The 17316-nt window shown below is 37.0% G+C and overlaps 1 long non-coding RNA gene and 1 pseudogene across 3 annotated transcripts; one reads left to right on the top strand and one right to left on the bottom strand.

Moving 5' to 3' along the window:
- Positions 1–938: 938 nt before the first annotated feature.
- Positions 939–9129, bottom strand: LOC105157409 (uncharacterized; annotated as a pseudogene). Its single transcript, XR_016064941.1, has 6 exons — positions 8979–9129; positions 8684–8908; positions 6357–6589; positions 4407–6247; positions 1433–4256; positions 939–1359 (listed from the first exon to the last, which is right to left on the bottom strand). The product of XR_016064941.1 is annotated as an uncharacterized LOC105157409 (transcript).
- A 1353-nt stretch (positions 9130–10482) lies between these two features.
- On the top strand, positions 10483–16949 carry LOC105157221 (uncharacterized). 2 transcript variants are annotated; one of them, XR_016064952.1, is made up of 9 exons: positions 10483–10627; positions 10715–10764; positions 10852–10925; positions 11888–12021; positions 12125–12181; positions 12277–12479; positions 12558–12655; positions 15816–16292; positions 16574–16949. It is a non-coding gene; the product is annotated as an uncharacterized LOC105157221 (long non-coding RNA). The 2 variants fall into 2 exon arrangements; XR_847430.3 differs by lacking the exon at positions 16574–16949 and having other exon boundaries at positions 15816–16378.
- Positions 16950–17316: the final 367 nt, after the last annotated feature.

Raw genomic sequence — 17316 nt, 5'->3', positions numbered from 1 at the left:
TCCTTCAGCTCAGGGTCGGCAGGCAAGGGCTGGAGGCCGCCATCAAGTGAGATGTCCAGTTTACTGCGGTCAAAAGACTCATGAAATCCGCCAAGCTTTTCGATCTGAGACTGGCAGGTCTCATAACCCTTGGCGAACGAGTCCGCAGACTTGATCTCAAGAGCGGTCGTGAAAGTATCTGTCTTCAAAAAATCACGAACCGCGGACATCCTAGAGTTGGCCAAGCCTCGCTGATATTCTTCGATTGGAATGCGACCAGCTTGGCCTTCTTCCACTTCGTGCTTGTGGCCTTCAATGAGACCGACCTCGCGCCCAACCTGGAACGCCTCCTTCTTGGCCTTCGCCAGAGCCACCTCCTTCTCAGAGAGAAGAATCTCTTTCTCTTTCCTGGCAGCGTCGAGCTCGGCTTCTAATTTCTGCACTTTCTCGCCAAGGACCAGCATGCTATCCGTGTGCTTGAGGTCCGCCTCGTCTCGCTCCGTCAGTTGAGCCTTGAGATTCTGCAGCTTTTGGTTAGTTTGAATGAAACTCTTTCGATAGTGGGTAAACTTCAGACTGAGACTTCGGAGGAAGGTCATAGCCTGCGAGGTCAAATACAGCAAATGAGAGAGTAGAATGAAGAGCCAGGCAGCCAGCCAATAGAATACCTGGATCAATGAATGAGCCCCGAACTCTTCGAGCCGAATGGGGTTGTTCGCCACCAGCGACCCTTGATCGCGAACGGAAATGAAGGAATCATAGAGAGCAAAAGTATCATTCCCTGCTTCGCCGTAGAGAGCCGAGCTCGCCATGTCATCCCATTTTGGAGGCGGCTGGTTACCTCGAAGAGCCGCCTGGCTCTCCTCCCAACATGTAGCGAGCTGGGCCACCCTCAAAAATTTGCCCCGATCTTCGTTCTCGCCAGTCTTATCTGCGGCTTCCTTAGCCATCCTGCTCAACATGTTCGAGCTATGCAGTTTGGATTGAGGGTTGGAGGTTTCGGCAGGCTCCTTCCCCTTGCCTTTATCACTTGGCCCTGGCTTGGATTTACGCCCATGACCCCATTTTGGTGAGGACCGCTTCCTCTTTTTGGGTCGCTCCCTAGAGGGAGGACCTTGACTTTCTTGTTCGACCCCTTGGTCGCCACTGGCCTCATCCAAGTTCAATTCTAAGGTGACCTCCAGGAGTGGAAGGCGTCTCCTCACTTTCGACCAGGATGGGTTGCTGGCCGGCGGGGCTCGCAGATACGAGAGCCTTTGAAGGAACTGGGGGGCGAATTAGGAGGAAGATCCGAAGAACCGGCGGCCTCTTTCCCCTTCCTCACTTTGTTTTGGGCCGCGATCCTCCACATAGCATTGCGCGAACTCATGATTATATTCTCTGCAGAAATAGAAAAGTTAGTACGTGCGAGCACACCAACAACGAAACAGACAGAACCGGAAAGAGAATTCACCTAAAGACTCTTCGATATGGAGGGATGCTGGAGAGAGCCCAGATAATTGCAAAACCTTCTCAGTAAGAAGCTTTTTGGGGTCGTACTTATAAAATGTTAAGCTCCTTATCTGATCGCCCTCCAGCCCCCCTCCACTTGTTTTTGGAACAGGCTTATATTTGGTCCATTCATTTTTAAAAGGCCAGACACTTCTAGGAGGTCGAATGAAAATATAGCGATCTAGCGAGAGCCCTACATTCGACTTCAAGGCGCTCAAATACCCACAGTCGGGCTTGGCCGAGAGATAGAAAAAATCTCTACTCCCAGAACGTTTAGAGGTGGTGAAAGAGTACAAGTTCCAAAAATTATCAAAACTGGGTTCTATACCGAGGAATTGCATTATTACAACAAAAAGGACAATATGAGTAATAGAATTGGGGGAAAGTTGCATAGGGCATAGCCCCAGTTTATTCAAAATTGCGACCACAGGGGGAGCCAAGGGGAATCGCAGTCCAGCATCGAGATGTTTGATAGAAAAGGCACTGAAACCCTCGGGAGGACGATGCATGCGATCGAAACTGGCAGGAAGGATAATGTCGAAATCAGAAGGTATATGGTATTTTTCCCTAATCTTGAGAATGGGTGTTATAACTTTGCTGACTACAGCCTCCCAAGGGTTTTTAGCGAGCTTGTCCTGGCAAGGGTCGAGGGGCCGGCATGTTCGTCAGTGAGCTCTGAAATAGGAAATTTTTTGTTCCTCTTGGAAGAGGTAGAAAACGACCCATGAGAAGACCCAGACACAGACTTAGACGCGGACTCTGATGCAGACCCAGACACAGACCTAGAAGTAGACCCAGACGCAGACTCAAAGTGAGTCGCAGAAGACCCCGAGCCAGGTCGCGATTTAAAATTCGAGCTAGAGCTGGAAGACATCGTACTTTAAAACAGGATGGTTCTGGAAGCTGCAGATCGAATGCGAACTTGAAGTCGTGAGTCCTGGTCGCTCGAAGTCTATATGTGGGGCAGGTATGAGAGTTTGAATGGTTGGCATATTTATAGGCCAGCCCGCTTGGGGATGCGCGCCGAAGATCAACCGACGAGATGTCGCCACGTGTCCGCTGGGACAGCCGATCAACGAACGCGACTATTCGACTTCCTCAAAGGCAACGGTCTTGCACTTTGCAAAAGTGGGGGGAGTAATGATGGGTATACACATGTAACCCTTGCAAAAAGACCAAATTACCCTTCATTAATGGCATTTTGGTCATTTCGCGATCAGGATCAGCGCCTTTTGTAACGGGCGGGTCGCGAAGGACCCAACCCGGATCGCACAGACTGATTGAAGACCCGAACAATGACAATCGTTCGATCAGAACACGAGCCAGTAGGATAAGGCCACGTGGCTCAATACTTGATATCCAACTGTGCCCTATAAATAGACCTCGATACGCCATAAATGAGGTAACTGTTGTGCATTAATTGAGCTCGAACTTTTAGATCAAATGCATTTCTCTCGATCAACCTAACTTGAGCGTTGGAGGGTCATTGTCGGGGATGTGCCCGACGAGCTCACGGTTCGTGTTTTATTCTTAGGGAATCCAAAACCTGATCTAGGAAGAGTTGGACTATCTATGTGGGATCGTCTCAGGAGATCGCTAATTTCAACCCGGATCACTATGAAAATGAGATTCTTCAACTTTATATAGATGGAGAAAGGTATCAAGTTGGTAGTTCCTAGCCGCTTATTGTCCCACACCACCTCAATTAATCTTATGGGAGGTCTCCTGTTTGTCTTCAATGTCGTCTGCACATGTCTGGTGAATGAGTGTCAAAAAGCAAAATAATATTGTCATTGTACCAACTATTTCATTTTACATTTTATTGTCGATATTTATTTTTGATTGAAAAGAGAAAATGTCGTTTACACCCCTACTCAGAGATATTTTAAGGTATAAGCTCTACCTATACCAAAAAAAATCATTAGGTATGATTACAGTAATAACTATTAAAATGCGTCTAGGTCTACATATTTGCTATCAATTGATAGGACTAATGTATTGGACTTAGGATCAGAGTAAGAAATGAAATATATATAATGTAAACTTGACATTTGCGCACCAATACAGTAAGATCAATTTTAATGCACAAATACATTATATACTTATTTTAATTCAAAAGTATTACCATTGATCTTATACCAGACTAATCCTATTAATTTATTCACATTGCAAGTCAATAATATTCGAAGTTAAATTGTTTAATATATTTTACTATAGAGAATATTAAAGTGAATGTATTATATTATTAATATTTAATGGTATTTTGTTGATTTTTATTTTATTTAAAAGTTTATCATAAAGATGGAGGGTAAGTGAAGATTTCTTCAATTAATTAGGGGTAGATGATGAAGGTGGCATATTTAAGAGATGTAAAATGTATTTATCTCTAAAAAAATATGAAATTATATATATAACAATAATGACATTAATATTTTTATTAATCGTTCGTAAATTTAAAGTGGTACGAAGTGTGTCCACAATAATTAAATATCGTCAAACTATGTTTAATATTAATTTAATAGTAACATAACCAGTCATGATATAGGAAATATCCATTAGATTACTAAATACTACACATAATTTATTGGTCTAGTTATATATTTATATTAGACTTATAAACAATATCGATAATAAATTATGAAAATAATTATAATTGAATTCATAGAGTACATTATGTTTAAAATATATTGGCCTGTTCATCAATAAGAATGACTGAAACAAACAAGATTGCAAATTCAAGAACCAGACCTTGTTGTTTTCAGCTGCTGCAGCCTGTTCATTAGCTCCTGAATAAAATAAGAACACGACACATAATTAGCTAGGCAAAGGACTATCAACACCACAATTCTCTGTTCCCTCAAGAAACTCAGGCAAACTTCTTGTTAGATAATAATTATAATACAATTTCGATCGATTCGTGATAAAATTTCTTGTACCTTCGATTGAGTGTAGAATCCAGATGAACTATTGGGACGCCATGGTTGCCAGCGGAAAGATAGCGACGCTGATAGAAAATTCTTACCCAAGGTTTGGTTGTAAATCATAATTGGTTCAGACCCAATTTGAGTTACATTTTCCCACCCACCTTTCCCTTCTTTATTACCACTATTATTACCCACAGGCCAACAAGCTATATATTAGTTCATGCAACGTGTTTTCTTAATGCAACAAGCTAGTCTATCGACCTCCGCGGACACGTCGTCGATCAACCGATGGATGGCCTGGCTTGTTCCTGGCTTTTATAATATCCAAATTGATCAAGCTCTGCCAATGACTTTTGGGCAACAGGGAAAAAGTGTGACAAGATCGGGTATTTGTTGATCTGAAACTGGGAAGTGATGAGCATCTTCGGCTTCTTCAGGGTTTACTTAGCCTCCTCAAAACTGTTAGCTAAAGATTTTTCCACTGATGATGAGACAGTGGGCAAATTGACACTCACAATTTCCCTGCCACTCCCACAGGAATCAGCTATACCACAGGTAAACCCCATTCTGGTCCACATGAGTAGTTGCTAAGACATCCATATTTGGTGATAGAGACAATGCGGTCACAGACACATCAACATGTACAGTATCTATTTGTCTAGCTAGGATTACATCCCAAATTCTGAGAGTCCCATCCATGCTGGATGTCAAAAGCCATTTTCCATCCTCACTAAAGCATACGTCTGTTATACGATCCGAATGACCTTCAAATTTCCGAACCATTCTTAGTGCAACAACATCGAACAAACGAATAACTAAATCATCTGCTACAGTAGCTAGAAGACCATTGTACCGGTGATATACAATCTTGACTAATGCACAATCTATTTGCCATCTGGATACGTCCCTTAAAATCCCAAACTTTTACATCTCCACAGGAACCAGCACTTATCATGATGGTATTGGTTGAGACACAAGCAACACCAACCACTTCTACATCATGAGCACAGGGTTTTCTTTCTGACATGCCTCGACTAATTCCTGATTGAAGATTAAATCGCTCAATCCAGCCACCTGCAGTCCTAATACTGCAAAATTGCCACATGCACTGATCGCACAGGCCTTAACTGGTGTTGGATCCTCTGGGTGTGGTGATAGAATGTGCTTGCCGATCACAAAATTTTGAAGCCTCCAGACATATAAGCTTGGGCAGTATCCACGTGGCATGTAACTACATTGCACCAATCGCGCTCCCTGATTTCAGCAACATCAAATGCAATTACGGGCTTAAGTTTTATTTCTGCTTCCTTGACTTTCTCTACTCTGCTGATCCTGTATAACAGAGAACAGCCAAAAGGCACGATCCTGGCCAGCAGAAAGGATGTGTCTTCCATTGGCATAGAATCTGATACACAGAGGAGGAGCACTATGCCCACTTCTAAAACGTAGGAGACGAGGAGGATCCCCCTCACTAGTGTCAAAAATCCACATTTTTATGGAGTTGTCTGCTGATGGCTCGCGCGCAAAAAAATGAAGAGAAACTACAGAGCAATCATGAGCCTCTTTAATGACAGAGTGAAATCTCTTTGTCTCAAGATTCCATATAGTTATGACACCAGATGAACCACCAGACGCTAAAAGAGGCTGCCCATCTGTGCTGAAAGATAATGCAGTCACAGAAACTAACAATCTCAATATCACGAAGAATGTTGTGAACATGAATCTTTCCATCAGAACAGCCAACAGCAACAACATCTAGTGCTGGAGAAGAAACACAACAGCAGATCGTTAACTTTTTTCATTGTGCTAATGTCCCATAGTTGCAAAGAACCTTCTTGACTTCCAAGAAGTACCTGTTACAATACATTTCGTGAGAGGAAGTTTTACAGGAAACTAATGCAGCTAGTTATAACCATATTTCCTGCTCGAATGCGCGCTATGTTAATGGTGAAAAGAGGGTACCTGCTCAAGATAAGTATCCGGATGCATTATGCAGGTTGTAGTAAACTTGTTTCCTAGTGAAATGTGACCACCTGGAGAAAGATTCTCAGTCACTCCTTTAAAAGCCCAGATAAAGATGTTGCCTTCAACATCGATGCTGATGATGCGTTCACCGAGAAGAAGCAACTGATTGACCTTAGCATTATGGCTTTCCCAAGTTGACAACTGTAAAATTTGAAGTACTATGTGTATTCAGTTTATGTCAGGCTCCAAAAAGTGTCATCTGAAATCCACCTGTCACTCTTTATCCATATCCAAAGCTGTAGCACTCACTTATCCAGACCAAGAATTTTGAAATTTCAGCCAGAACAAAAACCTAAAGAAGGAACATTCAATGGACAATTGAAAAAAACATATTCACACTGTTGTCCCAGTTCACATGGGCCATGCAAGGTAAGTCAGTCTGTCAAACCAACAGCCTTTAATGATAAAAATTAAAGTCAATTTTCTTTGAATTATGATAAAAATTTCCAAAAAAATGTTTCAAGAATCTAATTGGTGAGGTCAAAATCAGCATTTGTAGATCCTAAACTCAAAACCAATTATCATAATTTCTGGACAGCATCAACCCCAATGTATTATGAGATTAGAAATTGGATAGGTAGAAACTACTTTAGGTGTAGAGCAGTCAGTTTCTTGAAGGCCATATTACTGTGACTGTCATATTTTGATGTACTGTCATGAGAAGTCGAGAGAGAGAGAGAGAGAGAGAGAGAGAGAGAGAACACAAAAACAAATCATCCAATCAGTAACTCAGATAAGCAAAAGTTGCAGTATGTGAGCCAACAAAGCGTGATTTCACACATATTCCTCGGCAAGAATAATTGCCAAGTTTTGTGGTCAAAAGGATTAGAACGTTGACTTTTTGCATGTTGCACTTTTGGAGTAGAGTCCATAGGCCCACTATTTTTCTTTCGACAAATAAATATTAAACCGGATATATATACTTATTAATATTAAATAAACATGTTAAAAAGCCTAAATAAATATGTTCCTTTTAGTAGAAAAACAAAAAAATAACAAAATATGAGAAAGACCAATAAATTAAACTATAGAAAATTATTGATGGATTAAACTATACATAATAAAAAATAGTGTATAAAGATACAAAAGAGTTTAAATTTAAATAGAAATAAATACTAAAAAAGTATTAAGTAAATTAAACAAATGAATGTTAAAATATTAACACCAAATAAATCTATTTCTTCTTGTACAAAAATTAAATCAAGCAAGTCATCATAAAATTTTTAATCAAAGTAAAGATTAAAATATCTCAAAGTTCAAAATTCTTTTATAAAAATTTTGCTACAAATGAACGTAGTTAAAAAATTATTCAATAAATATAAATTAAAAAATTCAATTAACCTCTGTATTATTATTAATTTAACACATGACTACAAAATGTTCAATTAAATTAAAATATACAAAAGAAAATAAAATTCAAAGAAAAAAGAGCTCGAATCACATACATTGAAATACATATACTTATATTACAAAGCATATACTGATCATATACAATATTTAGTATATATATATATATATTTAGATACTTCAAGAAACTAATTACATAAAAGCTAAAATATAAAGTCATTCTTTTCATTCTGTAAAACATCATTAGTAGACACAAAAAAAATAATCTAGAAAAGAACAATAAAATTAAACTATAAAATAAAATTTAATCGATGAAACTGTAATATATATAAAAAATTGGTGTATAAAAAGATACAAAAGAATACACATTTAATTGAAATAAAACTTAAATATCAAATTAAGTATAATCATACAGATAAATATGACTAAATAAATGTGTTCCTTCTTGTAAGAAAACAAAAATGAAAGACGGAAAAAAAAACAAAATTAAATTATAAATTAAAAAGATGAAACTGTAATATGTTCGAAATATAAGTTATCCCCAAATATTATAATGCACTCCAATTTATTATATTTCAATTATGACCTATAAATTATTTACTAAAATTTATCAATTAATCAATCAATTATGTATTATAATTTTTGGGGGCGTTCTAGATCAACAAGAAATACAAAATTGTGCTTTGCAACGTTATTAAACAAAAGAAGTTACCAGATTTGCACTAAAATGAGGAGTTTCAAGAGTTTATATACCTCAACTGACTTGTAGATCTCATCAACATATTCAACAATTCACGTCAGCAGCATCAATGACGACTATTTGCACCTCTGGATGCAGCCTGCAAATGAAAGATCAAATAAGAAGGGAAAACTACACCTGGATATTACAGAAGGCTTGGAAGGTTAATTGTATTGACCTTGCAGAATAGCAGTGAGAGTTGAAGTAAGAGTTGGAGCTTTCTTCTTCATCAACTTCTCTCCGGCCTTCTCCTTGAGCTCTGCAACTTCTGTAATATCGGGACTAATTTCAATTATCTCCTCTGGCTTAGGTTTGGTGGTTGCTGCAGCTTTTTTCTGAGCACGGCAGCTCTCTTTTCCGGCAGAGCTCCACTGACCACAATGGCTCCATTGGCATTTGCAGCCTGTATTTCATCAAACAACAAAACATCATCAATAAGGGCGTGTTCATCAATAAGAATGACTGAAACAAACAAGATTGCAAATTCAAGAACCGGACCTTCTTGTTTTCAGCTGCTGCAGCCTGTTCATTAGCCAGTAACTGAGCACAAAACTCCTGAATAAAATAAGAACACAACACATAATTAGCACGCAATAGATCATATTCAGAGTTCAATCTGTTCATTCACTTTCAGTTAGGATGAAAGAATTTGTTCAATACCTCGTAACCGGTCGAGAAACCTGAGGAAGCTGCTTCCCCTCGCCCCACCAACGGGTAACCACATTTCCTATGTCACCTAGTGCACGACGATTCTTCCTTTCTGCTCCCACATTCTTCTGCTTAAACTACCTCTCTGTAAATCAGATTAACAACACATGTCAAATGAGATGGGGGGAATTTCATCAAAGAGCAAAAGCAAGAAATGTATGGGAAAAAAGATCATCTTGATGAGAATCCGAAACAATCAAAAAAGTCATTGAACTATTGAAAGAAAACAGAATGTTCATGATGGCCAAGAAACAATCTTTGGAAAAGAACTTCGTCCATGGTCATTGCAGTAATGAAACTCAAATCGGATTTGCATATAAATGAAAATCCACAAGAACCTCAACCCAATCAACATTATAAAGAATCTAATAGAGGTTATCGAGGTTATGATGAATCTAAGACAATGACAAGACAGAGTTGTGGAAGTTTCATCCAGAAAACAATAAGCAAACAAAAGAAAAATCAAGAACCATATATAACCTGATCAAAGTGAAGGAACCATGATTTAACATACACTCGCTTATCATATATATACCTCTTTGATCGGATTCTTGAAAGCAGGTCTAATTCAACAAAAGGGGTGGAATAAATAAACAATAGAAAGTGTCAAGGAGAGCACCAACACCATACGCATCAAAGATCAAGAGAACTTAAAAATCATGATAGTAAGATCCAAGAAAGCTTTAAAAACCATCTGAATGCAATGGCCCGTTATCTAAATTATTGAGAAATCCATAAGCATTCAACACAATCATTGAGCACAAATACATATCAATAGATGCAAGAAAGTTTCAGATACCTTTGTTCTGCTGCTGAACAACTCTCGAAGCCATTGCTGAAAACACACCTTGATAAAGCACTGAACCCTCTTTTCTTTTCCTCCCTCCCTCTCTCTCTGTGTGTGTGTGTGATGGAAAGCACAGGGGATGAGAATGTGAGAAGGGACGCCCTTTTGAAGCTGAAGAGAGCGAGCTTCTGTCCAACGGTCTTATTTTTTTCAATTTGTAGCCATTCGATGAAAGTCGATCCGACGGTATTGATTTACTGACCGAGACTTGACCACAACGGTAACTTTTTCCAGTCTCAACGGCTAAAAAGCGGCAAACAACGGTAACTTTTTCCAGTCTCAACGGCTAAAAAGCGGCAATTGTACCGTCGGATCGACTTTCATCGAATGGCTGCAAATTAAAAAAAAAATAAGACCGTTGGACAGAAGCCCGTTCTCTTCAGCTTTAAAAGGGCGTCCCTTCTCACATTCTCATCCCCTGTGCTTTTTATTGAGCCCCCCCCCCACACACACACACACACAGAGACACAGAGAGAGAGGGAGGGAGGAAAAGAAAAGAGGGTTCAGCGCTTTCTCAAGGTGTGTTTTCAGCAATACCTTCGAGAGTTGTTCAGCAGCAGAACAAAGGTATCTGAAACTTTCTTGCATCTATTGATGTGTATTGTGCTCAATGATTGTGTTGAAGGCTTATTAATGGCTTTCTCAATAATTTAGATAACGGGGTTTCAGCGCTTTTTCAAGGTGTGTTTCAGCGCTTTTTCAAGGTATCTGAAACTTTCTTGCATCTATTGATGTGTATTGTGCTCAATGATTGTGTTGAAGGCTTATTAATGGCTTTCTCAATAATTTAGATAACGGGGTTTCAGCGCTTTTTCAAGGTGTGTTTCAGCAATGGTTTTGGGTGTCGTTCAGCAGCAGAACAAAGGTATCTGAAACTTTCTTTCATCTATTGATATGTATTTGTGCTCAATGATTGTGTTGAATGCTTATGGATTTCTCAATAATTTAGATAACGGGCCATTGCATTCAGATGGTTTTTAATGCTTTCTTGGATCTTACTATCACGATTTTTAAGTTCTCTTGATCTTTGATGCGTATGGTGTTGGTGCTCTCCTTGACACTTTCTATTGTTTATTTATTCCACCCCTTTTGTTGAATTAGACCTGCTTCCAAGAATCCGATCAAAGAGGTATATACATATATGATATGCAATCTTATTAAGCGAGTGTATGTTAAATCATGGTTCCTTCACTTTGATCAGGTTATATATGGTTCTTGATTTTTCTTTTGTTTGCTTATTGTTTTCTGGATGAAACTTCCACAACTCTGTCTTGTCATTGTCTTAGATTTATCGTAACCTCGATGACCTCTATTATATTCTTTATAATGTAGATTGGGTTGAGGTTCTTGTGGATTTTCATTTATATGCAAATCCGATAATCTTAGTAAGCGAGTGTATGTTAAATCATGGTTCCTTCACTTTGATCAGGTTATATATGGTTCTTGATTTTTCTTTTGTTTGCTTATTGTTTCTGGATGAAACTTCCACAACTCTGTCTTGTCATTCTGTCTTAGATTTATCGTAACCTCGATAACCTCTATTATATTCTTTATAATGTAGATTGGGTTGAGGTTCTTGTGGATTTTCATTTATATGCAAATCCGATTTGAGTTTCATTACTGCAATGACCATTGACGAAGTTCTTTTCCAAAGATTGTTTTTTGGCGATCATGAACATTCTGTTTTCTTTCAATGTGTTCAATAACTTTTTTGATTGTTTCGGATTCTCATCAAGATGATCTTTTTTCCCATACATTTCTTGCTTTCACTCTTTGATGAAATTCCCCCCCATCTCATTTGACATGTGTTGTTAATCTGATCTACAGAGAGGGTAGTTTAAGCAGAAGAATGTGGGAGCAGAAAGGAAGAATTGTCGTGCACTAGGTGACATAGGAAATGTGGTTACCGTTGGTGGGTTCGAGGGGAAGCAGCTTCCTCAGGTTTCTCCACCGGTTACAAGGTACTGAAAATTCTTTCATCCTAACTGAAAGTGAATGAACAGATTGAACTCTGAATATGACCTATTGCGTGCTAATTATGTGTTGTGTTCTTATTTTATTCAGGAGTTTTGTGCTCAGTTACTGGCTAATGAACAGGCTGCAGCAGCTGAAAACAACAAGGTCCGGTTCTTGAATTTGCAATCTTGTTTGTTTCAGTCATTCTTATTGATGAACACGCCCTTATTGATGATGTTTTGTTGTTTGATGAAATACAGGCTGCAAATGCCAATGGAGCCATTGTGGTCGGTGGAGCTCTGCCGGAAAAGAGAGCTGCAGCAACCACCAAACCTAAGCCAGAGGAGATAATTGAAATTAGTCCCGATATTACAGAAGTTGCAGAGCTCAAGGAGAAGGCCGGAGAGAAGTGGATGAAGAAGAAAGCTGGCTCTTACTTTGCCTCTCACTGCTATTCTGCAAGGTCAATACAATTAACCTTCCAAGCCTTCTGTAATATTCAGGTGTAGTTTTCCCTTCTTATTTGATCTTTCATTTGCAGGCTGCATCCAAAGATGCAAATAGTCGTCATTGATGCTGCTGACGTGAATAAAATGACTTGGCTGTTGTTGAATATGTTGATGAGATCTGTCAGTTGAGGTATAAACTCTTGATGCTCCTCATTTTAGTGCAAATCTAGCAAGTTATTTATGTCGTTAGCGAAGCAGAATTTTCTATTTCTTGTTGATCTAGGACGCCCCAAAAATTATAATACATAGGATTAATTGATAAATTTTAGTAAATAAATTATATGTCATAATTGAAATATAATAAATTGGAGTGTATTATAATATTTGGGGATAACTTATATTTTAATTTAATTTAAGAAAGACATAATAGCCACCAACCCATACACCCTCGCCTCTCATTCTGTTCCTTTCTTTTTTACACAACACACACAAGTGAAAAATTGAAATTTCTCTCGATCGATCGAAACAGAGGTATGAAATTGTAATTTTAATTTTTATTAATTTGTATAATTATATTATTTAATTAGTTCGTTTATTAAATTTCTACACTAAGACATGATATGTAGATTAAATTTCTAATTAGTTTCTTAATTATATCACGATCACATCACATATTCTAATAATTTTTATGTTAACCCCTATAAGAAGGGAAAATTCCACTTTACCCTCTTCTACCCTAATTTTATCTTTATTTTCTTACTCTCAATTATATTACTTTACCCCCCTTACTTTATAAATGCTTCAATCTTGCACACTTACCACAAAAATAAATAAAAATTGTAATTTGGTTTGACGAAGTTTATGAAAAGTAAAAATGTTGTTTGTATCATTCTCCCACCTTTAAATGGTCTCCTGAAATTTTGACTGAATTTTACAGTAATATTAAATACTTAAAGAGAAGTGTTGCTCTGACCTTCCTTTATTTTATAAAAAATGAAAAGTAAATAGAGTTAAACACCACATATGCTAGTTAACATCCTCTGAGTCGAAACTAATGACAGAATTAAAAGCAAAAAAAAAAAAATAAATAAATCAGTAGGAATCAATCATATCCAATTAGTATTGGTCTACATATGCCAGAAAAGTGTTTGGATTGGCTTTCAAACAAAATAAGTATTGAATGATGTAATTTAACACGAAAATTTTATGAGTTTGACTATTTAAAATAGTGTTAAATTAAATATCAAATCGAATATAAAAATGATAACGTTGGTTAATTAGATTATTAAATTTATTATATTTGAATATTAGCTAATTTATATAATTCCATCAAAATTATTAACTAAATACGCAATTTTACGTATTGTTGTTTAATTAATTTATATAAAAGCGAGAAATTGATAGAAATTTATAAAAATGATGTTTTATATAAAAGAAATATCAAAGAGGAAAAATGAGGTTTTAAGAAATATAATGTTATTAAAGATGAGATTTTAATGATAACCTATTTATGAATATTATTAAAAACGATAGTTATTAAGTATTTTTATGTATTTTTATGAAGCCTAAGTATAGTTATTAAGAAAAATTAAAACGAATAATAATATTATAAAAAAAATTATTATATTCTCGATATACTAATTGTATGTGGTATAACTCATTATAAAATATGGGGGTAAGGTGAAAGGACTGAGTATATCAATAAAAATCGTTGTAAGGTCGAAGGTAAGTAAATAATTAGTATTATCTATATATGTTCCCCTTTTGTGGTGCTACTACTATATAAATTTGTGGTTCATACTGACGTTGACTTATCTGAAAATATATGAGTGGTGAATGATGTACGTAAAATCAGAAAATACATGCAATATTATATTTGTTTTATGATGTGTGTGATTGTTTGAAAATGAGAATATATTAATATATGATTTTACATTACTAGTTGCTTACAAGAATGGTAATATGTGAAAATGAGGGAGTATTGGAAATTGAATATAATTGTGGTGTGAATACCCCTTGATGTTGTTTGAAAAACCTGTAAGCCAAAATAAGAACTATGATGCGATATGAGAAAGAAATGAAATGAAAAGAGCTTTGATGCGATATGAAAAAGATGTGAAATGAAAAAGGGAGTTTAATTTATTGTTTTATTGCGAGTTAGCTATGTGGTGCGAGTTAGATGATTATGTTGGAATTAAATTGACTATTATACGCATGTTGTCTACTTATCATGTTTGAACTATATTTTTATATATATTCTATGCCTATTATAACGTTGGGATTACGTGTGCATATTGATTAGATGACTATGTGCATATTTATATATAAACACAGGGGTTACTTTAATGTTTAGGAAAACCCTAGTAGCGTTAGAGGGTGCTACATTAGGTGGTATCAGAGCAGGGATTAGATTTTCTAGGGACAGTAGATGAAATGTAAATATATATGTGCATTTCATATACGATGGAAGCGTCAAGGGGAAACACTGTTGGCCCAACTAAGTCCTCAAAATCTGTGCAGGGTCATGATCATCAAGGATTAGAATCCCAAAATAGAAATCCACAACCAGAAATAAACCCTTTTATGCAACAGTTTCCGCCACAACTCCAATCATAGGATGTGGTTATTGATAAAAATTATGAAAGAGGAGTAGACAGGGGGCGAAAGTATTTGCAGGTACAACTAACCCTTCAGAAGTAGAAGAATGGTTGAGAAACAAAGTATTGGACATAATTGAGTGTACTTTTGAGTAGTGGACATTACTTGGAATGACTTTTTGAAAGAATTTGCTGACATTATACTCCACCGGTCTATAGAAATCGTAAGAAAGTTGAATTCCTTGAACTAAAGTATTCGATTTATCTGTTGCCGAGTATGAGTTGCAATTTGTGAGGTTGTCAAAATATGATCCAGAAGAGGTGAGTACCAATGAATTGAGGAGAGACAAATTTGAAAGAGGGTTGAAATTCGAGAGAAATAGCAATTAAACCCTCGAGCGAATTTGAGTAATACTATTATTGAATCATCAGAACTACTTCGATATCTCTTTTTTTGTTTCTATCACCAGAGTTTCTGTGAATCCATAGATTTTTTCATTCTTCTATTTCGTCATTCCGAACTGCTATTTCAATTCTTCCATTTTTTCTTGATTTCTCATCCCTTTATTCAGTCAATTCACAGCCACAACGATACGAAAGGACTTCTATTGAAACCCACACTAGTAGGACAAATGAAATATATCTTTAGTTCATATATATCACATACCTTTCTTTCATAATAGATATTCGGATTTGAGAATCAATCCATTTTTGTAGGAATCCTATTTTTCTTAAATTCTTTCCCTTTATCAGGATAAAGTGGTGCAGTTTTCTTTAGGGGTTCTGGTTCACAGAGAGGTTGGTATAGAGGCCGAAGAGTGAGTCAGACTAGCAGGTCTCCTTCAGTGCTGGTGGGCCTACTTCAGTTGGATGCGAAGAAAGACTACTCCAGGCAGATCGTTCAATGGAAGATCTATTGCTTCTTGTGCTAATTGCTGTAGGCGACACACTGGTGAATATTGGGAAGCCTAGTATGTTATCATTGCCATCAGCTGGGATATATTGTCAGGGACTGTCCCACATGGAGAGATAAATACCAGAGGACCTCAAACTTCAGGTTTGAGCAAAGTGGGGGAAAACTCACAACAAGCAGGTATGAATAGAGGGCGAGGTAGAGGTGGTCAAGGTAGCGAAAATATTTCCATGACATCAACAGGACAAAGTAGTCAACTTCAACCACAAGCTAGGGTGTATGCAATCACAAAAGAACAAGCTCCTATGCCACCCGAGGTTATCACTGGTTCCTTCTCTATTTGCGATTCTAGTGCACATGTGTTGATTGATCCATAATCTACTTGTTTATTTATATCACATAATTTTGCGTCCCGTTAAATCATTATAAAGAATCTAATAGAGGTTAAATCTAAGACAGAGTTGTGGAAGTTTCATCCAGAAACAATAAGCAAACAAAAGAAAAATCAAGAACCACATATAACCTGATCAAAGTAAAGGAACCATGATTTAACATACACTCGCTTAATAAGATTCTTTGATCGGATCCTTGAAAGCAGGTCTAATTCAACAAAAGGGGTGGAAAAAATAACAATAGAAAGTGTCAAGAAGAGCACCAACACCATACGCATCAAAGATCAAGAGAACTCAAAAATCATGATAGTAACATCCAAGAAAGCTTTAAAATCCATTTGAATGCAATGGCCCGTTATTGAACTCAAAAATCATGATACCTTTGTTCTGCTGCTGAACAACAACTCTCGAAGCCATTGCTGAAACACACCTTGAAAAAGCGCTGAACCCTCTTTTTTCTCTCTCTCTATCTCTCTCTCTCTCTCTGTGAGGGCTCAATGAGAAGCACAGGGGATGGGAATGGGAGAAGGGACGCCCTTTTATAGCTGAAGAGAACGGGCTTCTGCAACGGTCTTATTTTTTTGAATTTGTAGCCATTCAATGAAAGTCGATCCGACGGTATATGCAATTGCCACTTTTTAGCTGTTGAGACTGAAAAAAGTTACCGTTGTGGAAAAAGTTGCCGTTGAGACTGGAAAAAGTTGCCGTTGAGACTGGAAAAAGTTACCGTTGTGGAAAAAGTTTCCATTGTGGAAAAAAAAGAAAAATAATAAAAAAATCCATCAATTTTCATTCCAAAATATCAAATTATTAACTTTTACTCTAAAAAATAAATAAGTTTCGATATAGTTCATTTAATTGAACAATTAAAATATTAATTTATTGATAAATTAATATCTCTCTAAATTAATAAAATTTCATAGTCCCAAGGTTAATTTATAGAGGTTTT

This window comes from Sesamum indicum, linkage group LG3 (assembly GCF_026168435.1).
Source record: "Sesamum indicum cultivar Baizhima isolate 11 linkage group LG3, ASM2616843v1, whole genome shotgun sequence".
In the NCBI taxonomy this organism is placed as follows: Eukaryota; Viridiplantae; Streptophyta; class Magnoliopsida; order Lamiales; family Pedaliaceae; genus Sesamum; species Sesamum indicum.
The sequence above is the reverse complement of the archived record's forward strand: the minus strand, read 5'-3'. Positions and strand labels throughout refer to the sequence as shown.